Genomic DNA, 21,099 nt, shown 5'->3' with positions numbered 1-21,099 from the left:
GTGAAATTCCATCGTGCAGTGTGAGCAGAAGCTTAAGACCCACGAGTGAAAATGTCGCACAGTGTATGCCCGGCTTTAGATGAGGACGACCTCGAGTTCCTGCAAGGGGCGGACGCCGGCCTCATGTCCGATGAGGAAAGTGAGGAGGAGAACAAGGGCACAATTGTTGTGCTCTCTCTGAGGAGGAGAAGTGTGCGGCTTAAGCTGGGCTTACACTGTGCGACTTTTGCCCTGATTTGGCACTGGCGCGACTCTTTGGGAGTCGGGGCCGATTTATTGCTCAATCGCAGGTCAATCGTCAGTCTCGCATCGTGCAGTGTACATGGGGTAACGACAAGCGATTTCGCCTCACGATAGTGCAATCGCGGGGTCGCAAGAAAATCAAAACGGTTTGATATCCAGGTCGTGGCTCGTGCGTAAATCGCACAGTTAAAGCAGTGCTACGACCCGATTTGACACTTCACATGCACAAATTAATAGGGCCGTGCGATTTGCTGTTGAGCGCGACCTCATCTCCACCTCAGGTGCGCAGGTTCCCTCCTCTGCATACCGGGGAAACATGCCTGTTGCGTCGCGCAGTGGAAGCATTTGGCTCGCATCCGACTGTCGGCTCGTATAGTGTGAGGGCGTGAGTCGTGAGATGTGAACTTTTAAATAGTGAAATTCCATCGTGCAGTGTGAGCAGGAGCTTAATACCCACGAGCGAAAATATCGCACAGTGTATGCCCGGCTTTACTCGAGTGTTACATAGACGTCAGCAGGCGCTGGAAGTGAACGGGAGGACGGGCCGTAAGCAGGAAGTTCAAGGCGGCGAGCTACTGAGAGGGGCCGTTTCTCCGCCCGGGATCCTCCTCCTGCGACAAAGCAAATTATGTTGATTTAAGTTGATGTATGATTTTAAATGCAAATGTTTAAAAAATAATAATAAAGAAATACAAAATGAGTTTGCCATAATATGATTTTAGCCGGGATTAAGCAGTAACTCAAAGTAGGCCTAGTTTTTGTAATGCTATAGACTTGTTATGTTGACGGACATATGCTGTCTTACGGTGCCCATCCATTCGTCAGTTTGGCGCAAGCCGTACCAACACATTCAATTCATTTTCAATGAAATGCGGCAGATAGTAGTTACCGGACTCGCAAAGCATGTTGAGATTCCGGCACAGCGAGCGTGGGTCCGGTGACACGTCAAAAAGTTGAGCTCTAACGAAAGTTATGCAAATTGACCCCGGCAGCCGGAGTGCGTTACGCAATGACAGTAGATCATGAAGGCGTGTCATGAAAGGTTTGTGGTGACGAAAGCATCTCGAAGAAAAATCATCAAAAATAAAAATGGAGGAGTGCCTCATAACTGCGATTAATGGAATGCCCATATTGTTTGATATGTCTCTGGCCTCCTACAGGGACACAAATCTTAAAGATGAGGCGTGGAAGAAGGTGGCGGAGATTGTCGGTGTCTCTGGTGGGTTGACATCTGTGTGAACTGTACAAATTAAATTGAACATGAACACCTTGATCTCAAACATCATGGCCAGTAATGTATGCTAATGTAAATGGCTAGGTAATTCACCCTGGTTATGTTCGTGGTGATGAGCTAGATAGGTTATATCACAGATGATATTAGGTATAGTGAAATAATGAATGAAATAAAAGAAGGGAAACAGTCCTCAGTTCTTTCCGTTGGTTTATTCACCCCTGAACGTTTTGGGCATTGCATTGGCCATGCTATCACGGGCGAAATGAACAGCAACAGTGGCCAGAATGGCTACTAAAAAAATGATTGTTAGCTAGGCAAATCAACACACCTAAAACATCAGGTAATTGTGTGAGCATCTCCACTTTTGCAATAAAGTAATGGCCATCAATGATAGATTTTTAATCCAGTGCATCAAATTCTTTCATTGGCAGAGGTGTAGATGAAACATTATCAGTAGCCTTGTGATAGGTAGCCATTCATTTCAACTAAACAACCAAATCACACCCATGGGCATGTTTCAACAAGATGTCTTCTTCATGTGTCATTTTTAAATCAGAGAAAAGGTGCAGGGACAGATAAGGCCATACAGGCCGAAACATTGTTTTTTTTTAATACTTTGTAAAATGCAGCACGATGGACAAGAGTGTGCGGTACCTTCTTCTACAAAATTGATCTAGCACCCGCTACCTGCCCCTCGAAACCTCTGGTGTGCGTTGGTTTCCTCCTTCAAAAGATAGGCTGAGAGACTCATTCGTGAAGGAGAGCCAGAGGAGTGGCTCTGGGGCCTCCTCACACAGGCCCTGGAAGTTTATGCACATCATGAGCTTCCTCACCCAGTTTATAGAGAATCGGGAGACATCCTCCAACCTCCCCAGGCGAGCAGCACCATCCGCACCCCCCACGCCCCTGCCTTCCAACACCCAGGGGGAGGAGGAGGAGGAGGAGGTGATAACAGGAGGACACCCTCATAGATGGCGACGGTATTCCGTCGGGTAATCCTGGGCCCCACTCGCGCCAGGAGCTCATCAAAGACCTCGACAAGGAGCCGAAAGTACCGCTGGAAGAGATCGGGGTGCAGTCGAAGCTTCATCACCAGCCGGTGATACTCCCCATGCTCCTCCCGGGCAGCGTTGATGGGATGCACCCAAAATTGATGCACTGTCCTCCGTGGCATCAGCAGCAGCATCGCAATAGCAGCTCTTCTCCGTCGCAGATCCATGGTGCAATATGAAAATGTCCCATAGCTGCCAAATTATACACATTCATTCCCTCCAAAACTCCTATTTCAGAGGGAGAAACTTCGGTTGGGTAAAATAAGTTATTTACTTTCCCCCCGAGCCATGTTGTTCTAGCTACAACTTCGTGCACGCCCCTCTGTACACGCCCACTCTAGTAGCTCTCCGGCGAAACTGTGGTATCCGATACGTCGAGCTGCGACGACCTACCGCAATAATGGATGGGCGGCCTTACAAAAAGTGCAACTTCATAATTCTTTTGTCAAAACTGAGTTTATACTGAAAATGATCTTAATAGCGCCTCCTTTGTCTTGTGAGAAAGAGTAATAGTCTAAATGTGCCCCGTTTTACAAATATTATAGATAAATTTGCAGTAACTACAACATCCAACCTAATACCAAGGCTTTGAAGGCATTTTACTGTTTCATTGGCGCAGTTACTGCTATTTATATCCCGAAATGCGGGGATGTAATGGTTTTGCATACGCGTCCGCCGCGTCAGGCCTTTCGTGTGAACGCAATAACTTTAGAGCAGATGGTTGGATTTGTCCCAGATTTGATGTGTGAATGCCCAAGGGTAGGTTCATGACTTGATTTGAGTTTGGAGGTCAACACTTTCAAAATGGACGAATTTCTGTTTGCCCTATAACTACTGACCGGGTGGATGGATTTGTCCCAGATTTTGGGTATTTCTCAAAATCTAGTGTGCGCACTTCCACGTGTATCAGTCACACCCAGTGATTGGATACTCTTTGGTGAACTCTACGGAGTATCCAATCACTGGGCGTGACTAATTAAGCTCAGTGTACACCAAAAGCGAACTGCGCGACCAGAGGGACGGAAGTCATTATTTCTCTATGGAGGGACGGCGAATAAAGCTACCAGAGCACGGCCCTATTAATTTGAGCATGTGAAGTGTCAAATCGGGTCGTAGCACAGCGATTTACGCACGAGCCACGACCGGGATTTCAAACTGCTTTGATTTTCTAGCGACCCTGCGATTGCACAATCGTGAGGCGAAATCGCTTGTCGTTACCCCATGTACACTGCACGATGCATGACTCAAGATTGGCCGTGCGATTGAGCAAGAAATCGTCCCGACTCCCAATAAGTCGTGCAAGTGCCAAATCATGGCAAAATCGGGGCAAAAGTTGCACAGTGTAATCCAAGTTTAAGACAGTTTGATCAAAAAAACTCACGTTATGAATTGTCACAGTTCCGAAACTCATCCTGCGATCTGACCCACCTGACCTCTCCCACTAAACATGCGACCACGACTCGAAGAGTCTTTCGCAGCATTGAAACGGCATGTTCCTGATTTTGCAATAAGTAGCTGTAACACTACTGTACGCTGTAACGCAGTGGTTGATAGTAGTCACGTCTGACTATAATTTCCCCAAGAGTAGCCTACAGACTGAGATGTAAAAGCATTGGTAGAACACTGTTAACATTTAGAAATGTAGACCTCAACAAAGTCAGAAGCACACACATAGGGAGTGGGGATCTGCGACTCAATTGGCCATAAGAGTCAGGACGGATCAAACAGGCTCGTCGAGGCGGGAGTTGCTTCCGTATGTACATAAATGGCTGTGAAGTCAATTCATTGCCTGGTCGTGGGAGGATATGGGTCGTCCCACGACTCCCGGTTTGGAGTTGTGTGTCCCAGGTCCCGAGCAAACTGTCGGGACCCAAATATGTTTTGGCCACTATCAGGGTAAATATATGGAAAAGATTACATGCTTATCTGCCACAATTAATGGCAGCCAGCCCTTGTATAGAAAGTCTGAAGGAGTCTGTTGCGATTTGTCTTTCCACCCCTAAAATTTATTATAATGCAGGAAATTGCATCTAAAAAATACAACATTTTCTGGGGGAGGGCCCCAGAAGTCACAGGCGAAGTGTCCCGGTTTCGGATTACAAAAATCTGGTCACCCTACCCACGCCTCACATATCCGGAGACACAACAGCAAGAATGGAACATACCCGTGGGAGTATCAGCATCAAATACGTGAAGCACAGATCACATCAGGTGAGAATACGTCATCTGTATTTGTCGCATGTCGATACTGTCCCATTCCAGGATTCGGATATGCTCCGTATATGACAATTGGCAGCAATGTATCTGGAGCATATCTATCAATATATCTCTGTATATTGTGAATATCCAGAAATATCTTAATACAAACATCCCTGGAAACAGAGCCTTTCTGCCCAGTGAACGGTGCATGACAACACATGTACCAGGAAGCGTATTCGTACCAATCACAGTGACACTGGCTAGAGACATCAGCAGGCCTGTCTGTCTGGACCAGTACAACTCATTTATGTCGATACAGCAGATCAGCGCATGAAAACGCACCTTTTCCCACACGATCCAGGAAATGGTACAACAGAATTGTCAACGCTATTCTGAGTATCAGCAAGGTCAACGCCCACATTCTGTACAGTCAGTAGACTGCTACTCCACATAAGGGGTCTTACACACTGTGGCGGCAAAGCGTCGCGGAACGGCTGCGATTTTTACCGGCGTCGGTGAAAATACATTTGAAACATATCTGTCCTTACACACCCACCGACGGTAGTCGGGCGTCAGCGGCGCGGGAGCCGTCTCCGCGCCGCGCTACATTTGGAAAATAGAACTTGACCGTGTTTTTCACGCCGGCGACTGGCAGTGTCTCATTCAAATGAATGGCAAAGTAGCACACTAGCTTTGGCTGTGGGGGGGTTTTTGAACAGGACTGGCAGCGCACGCCGACGCTGTCAGTGTGAAAGGCAGAGAAAAACACACCGGCCAAAATTAAGCAGAAAGCCCACGCCCGGGTTGGTGTTGGAAAATATGTTTAGAATGAATGATATGGTCAGAAACCAGTTTAGCCTACACACCCTCTGCACACCCTCTATGTTACTTTGTTGATTTTTGGCAGTCGGTCATGGTTTGTGTAGTTAGTTAGTAAGATGAGAAGACAAATTGCCTCAGCCCGTTCGGCTTTGGTGTGTTTGACCCCTAAGACCATGAAGGCCAGCCAGTGTACTGCTACTCCACATAAGACCATGAAGGCTTTTGTGGACAACGTTGGCACTGGACTACTGGGCACACACACTCTCTCTCTTTCTCTATCTGTCTCACACACACACACCCTCACTCTCTCTCTCTCCCCCACACACAGATGCGCGCACGCACGCACGCCCCTTGCTGTGCTGCAGTACCCTCAGGTCCAGATGGTGTGTCTGGGTGACTCTCATTTCACACCAGCTAAAATCCTCCCAACAGATGCTTCATTAGTCCTAGAGACATTAGCTCTCCTTCTCTCTGTGTGTCAATGTGTGTGGTGTGTGTGTGTGTGTCTATGTTTTTCGAGTACTTGCATAGTTGTAGAAGGGGAACTGGTGTGTGTATGTGTGCTTGTGTTTCTATGCATGTGTGTGTTTGTGTGTGCATGAGTGTGTGTGTGTGTGTGTGTGCTTCTGTGCCAGGGACCTGTTGCAGAGGGCCCATGTGCAAGGAGAGTCCAGGGATTAAAGTTTTCCGTCGCTATGACGGATTTCCGTCAACTGGACTTTCGTTTGGACGGATTTCCGTCCTTATAATTCATGTCAATTAATTTACAATTTTTACTTTCCAACTGAACTCAAATCGAGAGCACTCCTGGTCATGAGAAGGGGAGGAAAGGTGTGTTTGGTGTACGGATTTAGTTATACACGCCACCACCGGTGGTGTCATACAACAGATTCACTCAGTAGTTTTGAGCCATTGTCTTCCGTGTTCAAAAAAAAAAAAGTACACGAGCGGTCAACAAATCAGTTGCGGCGCAGCGCGAGAGATTAAAAAAACAAATAGCCAACATTGTTGCTGATGGCAGAAAAGAAAATACGTGTAATACTCATCGAGTATGGTAATGGTAATACTATGTCTTTAAAGTGCAATGACCATCATTAAACGAGTTGGACTGATATTCCAATATGGGCTAATAATGCATATGCATGGAATGCATAGCTGGAAGAAGGTAGGACACTTATGTTTCCATTATCATTGCACCTGCCGTGGTGGATAGTTAGAAAAAAAAAAGAATAATTTACTTCGACTGCGCATGATGTCCTTTTCATGAAGGGTTTTCCTTTTAAGCATTGTGACTTTTACTAACATTATTCATAGCCCCAATGGGACGGCTATCATTGGCAGCTAGCTAGGATATACCATGCGTAATACCATGCGTTTCATCCTCTTGGTTTAGCGCGTTTGACTGGCTACGTGTAGAACTAGCTCTAGTTGTCTTTCTGACAATTTACAGTCTCACCTAATCATAGCATATTAACTTTGTTGTTGCCGATATATATTTAAGAAATAAGTTAAAAATGGGTTGCATTTTACAGGGGTCACGGAGGCTATCCCTGGCAGAGCCAATATTTTATGTCTTGTTCTGGGAAGCAGTGTTCTGATGGGTGGACTCATGGTCAATAAATGCCGTTTCGGTGTTTGTTTCACTTTCAAGGCTTGTTGTAGGCTACTGTGTGCTATTTTTGCTAACTGGAATAGTGTGCAGCAACAGTTGTGTGTGTGCTTGTTTTTGAGTGGCTCAACGTCTGTGCCCATCTTCTCGGACTATACGCTTCGTTTGAGTTCAGTTATTTGCGCACTCAAGACTGATAGGTGGGTGATTTGCCTTGATTCGAGTGGAAAGTTACGCGACAAGCTTGGGAAAGTGTGTTACTTTCGATAGACGTATGTCTGTGACTGTGTCGTGTCTGCTTGTGTCGTGTCAGCTTGTAGGAGAGAACACGGGTGCGTGTAGGAATCGGGGACGTTTTTTAAATCAATGGTAAGCGTGTGCCTGTCACCGCACATCGAGAAGCAAAAAAGTACCGGTAGCCATAGGTTTTCAAAACGGTAGAACACAAGAGGTAGACTACCGCACCCTGTTTGTAAACGTCAACGTCAAGTTATTTGTAACAGGATGAATAGTGAAAAACATACAAAATAACCAACAACTAGTTTTCTCCCTCTGATTGCTATGACCAGTGCATTATTTTTTAAATGTCAGAAATACTGCACTTCAGTGCTGCACTACAGTGCTTTCACCAGAACAGTGTTTGCCCATTCTGATGGGAAAGACAAAATATAGCCTACTACTACTACTACTACAAAAAAACAAAAACATAATGGGATCACTGTATCAACGCATTGCAATTCCAAGTCTATAATTCTGTGATATCAGCTAGACCATTTTGAAGTAACACTCATTGTGAATCCATTCTGCATGATGTTGTGAACAAATGGGTAGAAATAAGAGGAAATAACCAAAACATGTCCCAAATTGCAGTTCAGTGTTTGCAGTGTGATATATCCATTATCCCTCCATTCTCGGCCAGTTATAGTCAATCTGGTGGCCTAGGCCTGCCCCCTTTCCCTCTTTCCTTTTTCTTGTATTTAGAAATTGGCATCTGTAAACATAGCATTGTAGGCCTACATCTGATTGAGCACATCTGATCTAGTACCTACAGGTACATTCATGCTGAGAGTGTATATAGGCCTACTGAGTGTATAATGAATATTCAAGTGTAAGTGTAAAGTTTTATGTTGGTTGAAGTTCTGATTTTGTGGCACTTTTTGGTATTACTGGCGCCCTCAAGACATAGGTCTATTCTGCTCTAGGCGACTGCCCTGTCTGCCTATGCCTAGTGCTGGCTCTGGCACCATTCCTTGCATAAAACCAGTGTATGTTTCGTTATGAGGGCAAAGCCTGGCTACATTGGTTTTCGTAGGGTTACGGAGTGATTCTCGATCGGGTGCCTAACCGGTAAAAAAGTTCAGTCAGATGACTTTTTTTTGCTTTAATCCCTGGGAGAGTAGTGAGTCACTGTGTGTGTGTGTGTGTGTGTAAATGTGTGTGCACGCGCGTGTGTTTGTGTCTCTGTGTGTGTGTGTGTGTGTGTGCCAGGGACCTGTTGCAGAGGGCCCATGTGCACAGAGTAGTGAGTCAGTGTGTGTGTGACTGTGTGTGGAGAGAGAGTAATGAGTCACTTTTTCTTCGAAGACCAAAATGCCACCAGTGTCCCACTAGCTTATGGCCGTCTGCAGACCATGGACACACACTACTGCTGCCTGTGTGTGTGTGTGTGTGTGTCCAGAAAAGTTATGACCATATTGACTTGCTGTGGCACTTGCCAAGGAATGTGCTACTGTGGGCTTAGGCAGACGTACTGGCAGTGCCAGTGTGTGTGTGTGTATGTGTGTGTGTGTGTGTGTGTGTGTGTGTGTGTGTGTGTGTGTGTGTGTGTGTGTGTGTGTATGTGTGTGTGTGTGAGCAGCCCCAGCAGACAGTGATGCATCTGCGGGGGAGTCACAGTGTCCCAGCACAGACACACACAGACAACCCTTATTATCCAAGCACCGTTATTATTAACAACTCACACAAACACACACACAGACATCCACACACAACGCCGTTTTTTGAAAACCCATACGAGTATGAGTACGTTAATGCCTGTACTTGCAGATGCCGAGCATACAATGAAAATACAATGATACACATGAAATAAAAAAACATACTAAGAAAATACAATGATACACATGAAATAAAAAATATACTATGAAAATAAATGCACAGCCTTGTATTTTTCCACCTGTGATATTTGATTTATTGTCCATTTCCATGTAGATTTAAAGGTTAGTTAATATATGAGATTGCACTCTTTTGCCCCATGCTGCTTTCAAGTCAACAGAACGTGACGAGATGTTGCGTTGTCTGGTGCAATAGCAGTATCAGTGTTGCCAGAATGAGCGGGTGCCCGCCCAGATTGGTCTACTTGGGATGAACGTCTGCGGGTAAAAACGGGAAAAATTGGCGGGTTTTTTCCCTCAGCCGTTTTGGGTCCATAGAAGTCAATGTAATTTGCTGATTTTGGGCGGAATTTAGCGCATTTTGGCGGTTTTTGAGAAGCTTTTGGGCGGGATTTGGTCAGACACATCTGGCAACACTGACAGTAGTATCAGTGTCTGGTATCAGTTCCCCTGGATCACACATAGGCTGCACCTTGGCTGGAATCTACTGGTAAACACCCAGACCCACACACACACACACACCCACCATGGCCGGTCAGGTCCATTTTGGGAACTCCTGGCATCTACATGGCCTCTCTCTCAAACAAATACACACACACACACACACAAACACACACGAATAGAAGGAGAGATGGGCCTGCGATGCGTCGGCTTCTAGAACTTCAGGCGACCTGATCGGTCTCTGGCCACACCCCTTTTCTTGGCCAGGTTCTGGTCCTGGACTGGTTACCATGCCAACGGAGCAGAGTGTGAAGGGAGCCAGACGGAGTCCAGTTGGTGTGTGTGTGTGCGTTTTTCTGTGTGTGTGCGAGAGAGAGAGAGTGTGTGTTTTTCTGTGTGTGTGTGTGTGTACAGCAGCCTGTGAGACAGACTGGTCTGGGCTAGACCACTCCATTATCAGATGTACCACACCTCCCACACACACACTACAGACACACACACACACACACACACACACACACACACACACACACACACACACACACACACTACAGACACACACACACACACACACACACACTGCGCACATCCCACAGGTGCTACTGAGAGCAGGCCAGGCTTAGCTGTGTTTATTTGGTCTAAGGAGGGCGGCCATGTCTACCATTCCATCTCCCCATAGCCAGCCCAGCCCACTGAGGCCCAGCTCCGCCCACCATGTCTACCATTCCATCTCCCCATAGCCAGCCCAGCCCACTGAGGCCCAGCTCCGCCCACCATGTCTACCATTCCATCTCCCCATAGCCAGCCCACCATGTCTACCATTCTATTGCCCCATAGCCAGCCCACCATGTCTACCATTCCATCTCCCCATAGCCAGCCCAGCCCACTGAGGCCCAGCTCCGTCTGACGAAGGACCACGATGGCCCGAAACGTCACGGAAATAAAAACTTATTCCAGTAATCTTCTCCCCTGGACAGTTACGAGCCCGAGTGAACGAAGCGTAGAGAATAAGTGCAGAGAAATAGAGGAGAAGAGAAGAGAAGAAGAGCTCAGGAAGAGAGGAGAGGAGGAGAGATGATAACCTATTCCCCAAAATAACAAAGATTAAAAGGGAGCTGACTGTTGTGTGCGGTTCATCCTTGCCATCCTTGCCTTACCGTACATGAACTTAGCGTTTTGACCCCGTACCCGACTAAAAGGAAGTAGATCTGACTGGGCCAAGCATAGCCCCACACATGAAAAGGGGGATCTTCTCCATGGTCCGCCATTTTGGATTTCCAGCCATTTTTAGCTGCAAAACTTACCGTCCTTTGATCATACTAGTAAACATTAGTATATTATTTATTAATATTCATGAAAAGATCAAATTTGGCAATAGTCAGCAGTTTCAATGAGCAGCATAGTTGCAATACCTAATCTGGCCACAATCTTACACGGTGCTCCTTTAAACCCCACATGCATTCCATCACATGGCATGACTACAGTGTTGTGTGTGTGCATGTTTTCATGTGGATTCAGTACATGTGGTCTGTCAAGACTGTGTGTGTGTGTGTGTGTGAGTCTTGAACTGCAGTCAGATGGAGGTGGTGGGAGTGTGTGTGTGTGTGTGTGTGTGTGGGGGGGGGTGCTCCTCTTCCCTCCGGAATCCACCTACCAGTGTTCTAATCTGAGTATATATGGTTGCCAGGGGCAACAGAGGGGAGGGAGACTGCAGATATGCATGGAGCACCGGCAGCAGCCCGGGACTCAACCACAACTCAGGAGAGGGCAGGGGGAGAGTAGAGGAGACGGGAAGAGGAGAGAAGAGAGTGGCAGGGGAGAGGAGATATACCTCGGGAGAGGGGGAGAGAGGAGAGTAGAGGAGACGGGGAGAGGAGAGAAGGGAGAGGAAGAGAAGGGAGAGGGAGGGGGAGAGGAGAGAGGGTTGGGCAGGGGTAGAGGAGGGTAGAGGAGGGGAGCGGGAGAGGGGAGATATACCATACGCGTGTTTGTGTGTCAAAGACGCCAAACAAAAACAAGGTTGGCAGATCTGTGGCCATATTTCATAGTGATGCAGTGTAAGGTTGGTGATAGTTATCTTCTATACAACAATATAGCTTTTCCCTCTTTGTCTTTCTACTCTTTAGCCCATTGTAGGACAGTAATGTCTGATGATGCTTGTGCTATATACAATATATTGATTGGTTGATTTTACTAGCCTGGCCACCCGCCCATAATACTTCTCTTCTTTCATATTCATGTCGATGGTTCTCGGAGAACTTAACAGACATATGTGCTCTTGCAGCCTGCAGCAGACCCTGAACACCCAATGCGCTACTGTACATTGAACCAACTGTGCCTCTGCAGTCAATGGACTTTAGCCCTATTCGGACGGGACTAGTTTTATGTATGGACATGGGGTAATGTGATCTTTATCTCAGGAGGTTGGTAATATCTCAGTTAACGAACAGAAAGTGGGAGGGTCAACTCATCACGCACCGGTGTGATTGCACTTGTCGTCATGTGCGTGCCAACTCCACACATTTATTTCTGAGCACATTATTGCGAATCCATGGAGGCATTTGTCCTGTGGAACAATTTTAATAATTGCCTGTTGGTTTACTAACCCATCAAAATCCATTTTAATGTGTCTGCATGCTTGTCCTTTCATTTGGAGAGTGCGTTTGACCATGCTACCTGATTTCGACAGCGAACACAGCTTGGAACAAAAACAAAACTAAACGGTTTACAGCAGGGCTGTAATGTTCGCCAGCCCGGAGAGATTGGATATATTGTGCGTTTCGTGCACTTAACCAGACATCTTTACATGGGGTCGCATTCGGACGGGATAAGTATTACCGAGGTTAATTCCTGGACCGTTTCACAGTAGGTAAAACTTGCGGCGGTGAAGTCAGCATTAGCATTTGTCAGCATTAGCATTAGCATTAGTGCAGGCTTTGCCCAAATCACTGGGACACCATTTTTCTGCAGGGTAGCAGGCAGCATCGACAAGTGTCACATTTGTGTGAATCCCCCAAAAGTACCATTCAGTACCATTCTTCTCCAGGACCACCCCACCAGGTATTTAGATGTGTGTGTCGGGTTTCCAAGACGCAGGGGCCCTACAGAACAGCCCGCTGTAACTATAATGCCTTGTTCACACTAACAGTGACCTACGCTAACGAAGCGACGGAAGTCAGTATTTCTCATAGAGGGTAAGCGAACTGGGCGACCGGCGCAAATTTGCCAGAGGCGATGCGAACTGAGCGACCAGAGCGAATTTCAACGATTCAAGTGAAGCTAATATTATGGTAATGAGCTATGACGCGGTTCGTAGAAAACCATCTGGAATGTTCACGTCATTGAATGTCCCAGGCTGTCAAGCCAGAGCCGTTATGTGATTAGCTAAATCAAACACGGCAATGTCACGTCTCAAGCAAATTCATGGCGAAACTTCTTCTGCTACCTCCACTACGAGGCAGCGTACTGCAGGTCGCCCTTATTCTGGACGCAGCATGAGAGGCAGTATCCTCCGCCAGGGTACTACGCAGCATGAGAGGCAGTATCCTCCGCCAGGGTACTACGTGATTGGGGATGGCGGGCCTGCTTGGAGCATGCTGTGGCCCTGATTACGCCCTTTAGAATGCCTGTGAGGAACCCCTTGGAGGCGGAATTTAATTTAGCAGCAAAGGGGGCCGTAGATACACAAATGTCCGCTGATTGGCTTATTTTCTGGCAGGATAGGACAAAATAGAGTCCTGTTCTGGTGCGCTCCAGAGACTGGCAGAGATATTCAGTTGATGGGCAGAGATCACTCGGATAGCAAAAAAACTGAACAGACTAATATCCTGTAGAGCCCGCTGAGAAACACTAGTCTACAGCATACCTTCAGAGCCCCTATGAAGCATGAATCAAACACTGACAAGTCGCCTCATTCAGGCGATATAATAATAACAATTATGTTAATTTTGTTATTAACATAGCAACCCTTCATCAAACAATCGAACGAAACCCAGCATTTCATGAAATGCATCCAAAATTTAGCTGGAACTGAAGTGTGATGACACTGTGTCATGCATCTATACAACTCAAAAGTCAGACTGTTTAGTGAGATCAAGCCACTGGAGAAATCTCTCTCTCTCTCTCTCTCTCACACACACAATGCCCATCATAATTTTCATAATTTGCTTCTTTGACTCACATCCACTGGGCCACAGGGGCCACTCTGTGCGCGCACGCGAACACACACACACACAAACACACGTACACGTACACACACACACACACACGCACGCACGCACGCACGCACGCACGCACGCACACACACACCAGGCCACAGGGGCTAATCCAAATGCATATTAAATTGCTTATACTCCCCCAGAGGGAAAGCCATCGACTGAGGTAAATAAAATATAGATAAATGGTTACAATATAAAGAAATGAAGAATAGGCTATACGAGTGCACATCTCCTGGTATATTATTTTCCCTTGCTCACTCCATAGAGAGGGGAATAAATAATAACGAAATGGCTTCTTACAGTGCAATGCCCTCGCTCTCTGGTGGTGGAAAGGAGGATGCAGTGGTGCATTGGCACCCCTCACTTTTGGGCTCCCAAAATGAGGCTTTCTTAACTTTTACAGCAGACAAATGAGTGCAGCAGCAATGCCATTGATACGAAATAAAGAATGGGGAAACAAAAAAATGCACTGTATTGCTCACGCTACCCTTGACCTGTCAGTACCCGGTGACGCTGCATTTTTTGCTCAGCCCTTTCTGAGATCTAAGCTATTCTAATGGGGGCAGCTTTTGTTTACATTTTAAAAAAATCTCAACATAGGCCTACTCCAAATATTTCCCCTAAAGGTATCGCTGTTTGCTAGTTGTCTGCTGATGTTGCATAACCTTTTGGATGTTTTTGGGAATAAAGAAAAAGGCTTTTTTTAAAAAATGTAAACAAACACCTGCCCCCATTACAATGGCCAGGATTTCTGAAAAGGCTGAAAAAAAAAACCTCAGATACTGACAAGTCCAGGGTAGTGTGAACATTACAACTGCATGTTGAAATTGGCTGGAGTTACCCTTTAAATCTCGTTCTGGCGCCCTTGCCTCCCTCTCTCTAAAACTGCAGAGCGACCTGTCCTGGATCCCCGTAATAAGCAGTGGGGGGCGTATCTATGATCCCCGTAATAAGCAGTGGGGGGCGTATCTATGGTCCCACAGCCCATTGGTCCCACATCACTAAGATTTTTAGCATCAATTTTTAGCCCCATTAGTCACACAGCATATTCCTTCTACTCTATGTACCCACATTTCTAAGAATTTATTCAAATTTAGGCTCTATGTTCCAAAGGCATGTTCTCTTAGTTTACTCAGAAATGTGGGAACATCGGGCCTATATTTGAATAATTTCTTAAACATCTGGGGACATGGAGCAGCAGGAATAAGCTGTTGGACCAATGGGCAGTGGGAACATTGGGCAGTGGGACCATAGAGCTGACCCCAAGCAGGGGAGTGCAGGGATCTGCAGGGAAATGGGAAGAGCTGTACGTTTTGCAATATAGAACGCTAGTAACAGTTTAATCAAGGACATTCGTCCACATAAACATCGTCGTCATGGTTCATGGTTCTCTGCTGTTGGCAGTAATGACTGAAATGCAGGAGATAGCAGCCAGGCGTAGGGTGTCTGCCAATGCACCTGAACATACTTTACATCAGGGGTTCTCAAACTCTCCAGATCGAGGACCACTTTCTCCCCCCAAAGATGTTCAGGGACCAACTGTCAACTGAACTGACAGGTGCCAATTTTGTTACAAATCACTTACTTTTTTATTCACATTTAGGCTACCTGTACAAGCCAGTTTCATTGTTGTGACTTCAGCTATGCTTAGCCTTATAATAATGTTGCAAATACATTCTACTGCTAGCTTGTTTTGGAAAAAAGTAGAAATCCCCTTGCGGACCACCAGTGGTCCCTGGACCACACTTTGAGAACCACTACTGCACATAATAATGTGTATGTTCATGTGGCTGTTATGGTGATCTCTCCTCGCTCTCCAAGCCAGCGGAGACTGCCAATTTGAGGCTTCCTGGCAGACTCAGTCATGCGTGCAGCCGTGCGCTTCACAATTCACCTGTTGCCCGTCTGACATGAGAGCCATTTCCCTCAGCTGAGCGCGCTCCTTAAGAGCCGCCTCTCTCCTCTCTTCTCCTGCCCACCCACGCCCCCTGCTGCTCACACAGCGCCACTACACAGCATGTCCACAGACGCTTGCCTCAACATGGCTGCCGCTCTGCTGTCCTCAGCAGACTGTTATGGAAATCATCACACAGCTCTGTGGTGAAACTGTAGCCTAAACAATTTCACACACATTATATTGTTTTCTCTCTTTTTTCAACAAGGTTTTAATGCTAAATGAAACATGTTTTAAGAAAACATGTACTGTAATTGTATATTTCTAATTGTATATTTCTATGATTTATGATGTTTTATTAGAACAGGAAGCCTGATCAGGGACTGGGGTTGCAAATATAAACCTTTTATGTAGTCACATCTGCAGGTTTTGTCATGGCATTACCATGTCATGTTTGCAATAATGTGCACTACATTGTCCCTGTCAAATAAACTACAAATAAATAAAAAGTAAATTAAAAAATAAACATGTATCGTCTAGGGAGAGCTGAGGTGAATCACACATTGGTAGTCATTGATGGATGGCGGGATACAGGCTGGTAAGAAACATAAAAACAACATCTGTGCTGTTCTGTTGCCATAGAGAAAGGGCCACTTCCTTCCCCTGTATGACAGCTCCATCTGCTGGTTGGTTACTAGAACTGCTACACGTGTCAAAATGGCAACTGGTGCCACATGATTGTCAAAATTAATACCAGTAGTTTCATGGACACGAGACAGACAGACTTACACTCAATTCGATAGGCCTAATTAACAGGCATATTTTTCACATTTTAGTTTTTAAATCCTCTATACACACAACGGTAAAATATTGGTAATATTTCACTACTACTACTACAACTAGTACCAATAGTAATATTGATACTGATGGCAATAGTAATCCAACCATTCATCAACACAATTACAACCTTGTTTTCCAGTGTTATGTTGCTAAATGCATCTGATTCTACTTTGTAGATAGAGTTTATTTTTTCTTTTGCTCAGCCCTCTTCTTTTTTAGGGCTTGTCATTTCATTATGGTGCAGGCAAAGCAATGCTCTGTAGAGATGATACCGATAATGCCCGATAATACATAAAAATGTAATATCGGTCAATATCGGTATCGGATTTTTGACCTATCAAAACCGATATAATAATGCTTGAATTACTGTACACTTTTCTCCTTAATTATTTTTCTATTTTGCACAGATGATGTTAATATTTGGAAAGCTTTGTTGCATTCAAGAATGCATCTAGTGGGGCGTTACAATAAAATTAAGCATATTTTGTTCCACAACAGGAGATGTGTAATGTTACCTAAAATTTATTTTGAGGAAAAATAACCCACATATATCGACATCGGTATCGGCCGATATCGGAATCGAAAATTGAGAGTTAGACAATATCGGCATATCGGCAAAAAAGCCAATATCGGACATCTCTATTGTTCTGTTATTCCTTGACTTCAAGGAAAGTCAGAAACAATCACAGCCGCATGTGCAAGTTTCATCCAATCAGCTGACACAAATGTGTAAAATGAAAGTGCCACAATGTAGGATGACGTAGTTAGCGCAGAGCCTGTGGCATGCCTGTCTCAAAATCTACACTGTCATGAAAAAAATGCTGTTCAACTAAGCTTGCTTCTGTTCATCACAGAATGCCAGCAGTTGATACAAGGGTAGATGACGTGACGTGTAAATTTGGCTGTCGCAGGCTCTTAAAATTAAGTTAATTCATGCTTTCAAAATTGTCAATGCTTTAAATGATTAAACTAATGTCGTTGTTGTGAAAAAGTAATGTGTAATAAATCCAGAGCTTAAATAAGTATACTTAATTTTGAGTCAAATGTCACATTTGTCCTATGGTGTGACTGAGGCAAGCCTGGTTCTCCATATTAAAACATTTTAAAATAAATAATCAAAGCTCAGTCATTTGTCTAAACAACCCTGGCATGTTTTTCAAGGTGTCTATTTTAGCAAGTGGCAATGCTTAATTTTTTCCCTGTTTTTCTGAGACCGTATGGACTTATGAAACTTTGTCGCAGAAAACAATGTCCTGTGGTGTGACATCATATTTTTGGTTAATTCTGTGGATAATTATCTATTGTTGAAGCTCCAGCGGTACATAAATTGTGACTTTAGACCCTTAAGAAGCCAATGGCAAGGGTGGATTTTAGATTTTCTCTCAGAGTTCTTCAGTCAATCAATTATGTTTTGCTACCACAAGATGTATTAGTTTTGTAGTCCTTTGGTGTGACAGCCATAAAATACATTTTGACAATAGTGTATATTTTTCATATTTTTTTCTAATGTAGATGTATGAAAATGCATCTTACTAAAGGTGAAATTGTATTTCAGTTGGCAACGACATGGCTTTAAATTAACTCAAAAGCTCAAAAGTCCTATGGTGTGATGGTAAAAGTCCTATGGTGTGACACTTTGGAGTATCACACCAAAGGACAAACAGGTCACACCAATGGACTAGATATTTGAGAAATAGCTTTTAAAACAACTGGTAGCACATATTTTTTTGTTTTGTTGTTTGACTAGATACATATTGTGTATTCAAATTACTTATTCCTTTATTGGCCTTTGGAATTTATACTTTGATGCATTGTTGATGAATATTTGCTGTTGATTTTAGATACTGTCAAATGATATAAAATGTCATTAATGGTGCTTTGAAACCATAAAATATAACGGTAACAGTGAAGGAAAGATCAGTGAGAGAGTATATAGAGGAGTGTAGATGAATAAAGTATGCTGTGGAGAGCTCAATATACAGCATAAATGTGCTGTCCAGCTTGAGATACCAAACAGGCACTGGCCACTACACACTACAGGTTCAATGGTGTGACAGTCATAGCATACCTACAAAAGTGTGATGGTCATGCCAAGGTCACACTTCAGTATGAGTCTTATGAGCTCTGCAGGTTACATTCAATGACCGCATGGCTGTCATTAAGAGTTACGATAGGCTGATAATCGACGATTCAAAGACTTATAAGTGTGAAGTGTAGGTCCATATTGACTACAACATTATATTATGATCAAAAGACAAAATAATCATGTTGATATATTTGTTTCTGGCTCAGTTTTGCATTTTTGTCCTTTAGCGTGACATGAATGTCCTACGGTGTGACATGTTTTAAACGCTCAAATATTTGTTTGAGCTAAACGATATGTTTGATAAACACTGAATATTGCATTAGGGAAGAACAAATTATCGTCCCTGAAAAGTTAGTATAAATTCGGACAATTTTGAACATTTAAAAGAAAGATATCCCTGTTTTTCCTCGAATGTTTTTAATAATCTCACTTCTAATGGGGAAAAAAATACTTGAATGGTAATTTCTCATTAAATTAAGACTTTAAAAAATTGCAATAAATATGAAGAGTGTAACAATGTTCATAAAACTCCATCAAGCCATTTCTACATTACTTAATATATTTATTTCTTAACGTCACACCAAAGGACATATTTTCAGCAAATTCCTTTATCAACATAAATAAATAATCAATGAATAGACCAACATTGTGACCACTTGGATTTTTTGAAAGATTAATTGCTGCACTACGCAGACATATACTTTTTTCCCTCATAAACAATGTTTTGTGAAAAAAAAATGTTTTGCTGCCTATCCGTCATCTACCCACAAATGTGAATATGTATGTGAATATGTATCTGTATGTATATGTAAAGCAAATGAGAAATGTTTCCCACAACATTGGTTGGGGTCGCTCTGTCAAAAGTTACATTTAGGATTCTCTTCGCTATGTTACCATGTTTCCACATTTCTGAGTAAACTAAGAGTAACCCATTACAGTCTGCACTACACTGGCTAACTTTTTTTTCTTTTTCAAAATTGGACTAAATTCTTAGGGAATGTAGGACCATGGAGCAGCAGGAATACGGTGTGGGACCAATGGGGCTTAAAATGAATACAAAAGTCTTAGTGACCAATGGGCTGTGGAAACATTGGGCTTAATTTTGAAAAAAAAAAGAAAAAGTCTTAGCAGGGCTGTACAGTGCGAGCATTTGCTCACATATTGTGCTGAAAAATCATGAGCAGTAAGAGTGAAGTTTGAGTGAGGGTGTGTGGGGATGTGACGGTTTGTGGTGATGACTGTAAGTGTTAAGTTAGAGCTTTTAAAGGTCTGGCATGTGGTGTGATTCACTGTTTTCAGTGTGAGAGAAAAACTAATGAAATGGATTGAGTAAGAAAAATTAATACAGAAGTTTAAAAATATGTTTTGAAATTTATATAGTATGTAAAGGCCTAATAGTATGTATATTCTTTATGTGTTGTGGAAATAGTTGAATAAAATAATACAATAATAAAAAAAACACAACACATAGTTTATTTTCGCGAGATAAAAAAAAAAAGGCTAGTTGAACTTCTATTTGGCTGGTAACGAGTGGATGGAAAATTAACTCCTTTGCGCACGGTCATTGGTCAGTGGGTGCGATGGACAGTGTTGTTACAGACTCCGTTGACTTTCTTAATGGCGGGCGGACTGCACTTTTCTTTTTTTCATTTCTGCCCAGTCCTAGCAGCGCATTCTTCTTTTGAGGTAGCATAATTCCTGAAGGCACCCATTTGGCTCGTGGTTGGCTAAATTTGTTTTAAGAGTAATTCAGGTGCATATTACAGCCTTTAAGAAAATATATAGGCCTACAGGCATATGCTCACAGTTAACCGTTCAGCGCAAAGGCGCACTGAAGCTGCTGCGTAATTGTGCCAGTGACAGGTGCTGTGCGCAAAAGCGACTCCCTGCCAGAAAACGACTGACTTCGTGGAATAACCCCCTGTAACTCTGGCATCAAATTTGCTGTATGCTATTAGGCTATAGCCTACACCGGACAGCGAGTTTGAGAAACATATCGATATTGCGCCCTCCCGCCTTTCTCGTCTCCTATTGGCCACAGCGGCTCCCCTATATTTGCTCCCTACTGACTGACTTTCATTTGACAAAGCGCACGACTTAAAGTGCCGTACCTGAAGCCCCCTGGTTTTATCACGTTTCCAAAGTGCAGTGAGTGAGAAGGACACATTGTAACAGCAGCGTTATTGCAAAGGAGGCTATAGTATGTGTATGAAACATTAAACCAATTATGTCGGTATTTAGACCATTCACTCGGCCACCGAATCCTGTCTATTACAAAACTCTAACTGCGCCTGAAAGTATTTAGCCCTACCTAATTGAGAGCAGCCTACATGCCTCTATTATCTCAGCGA

The sequence above is a fragment of the Engraulis encrasicolus genome, chromosome 16 (genome assembly GCF_034702125.1).
Source record: "Engraulis encrasicolus isolate BLACKSEA-1 chromosome 16, IST_EnEncr_1.0, whole genome shotgun sequence".
NCBI classification, from domain to species: Eukaryota; Metazoa; Chordata; class Actinopteri; order Clupeiformes; family Engraulidae; genus Engraulis; species Engraulis encrasicolus.
This window is presented reverse-complemented; position numbering follows the sequence as displayed.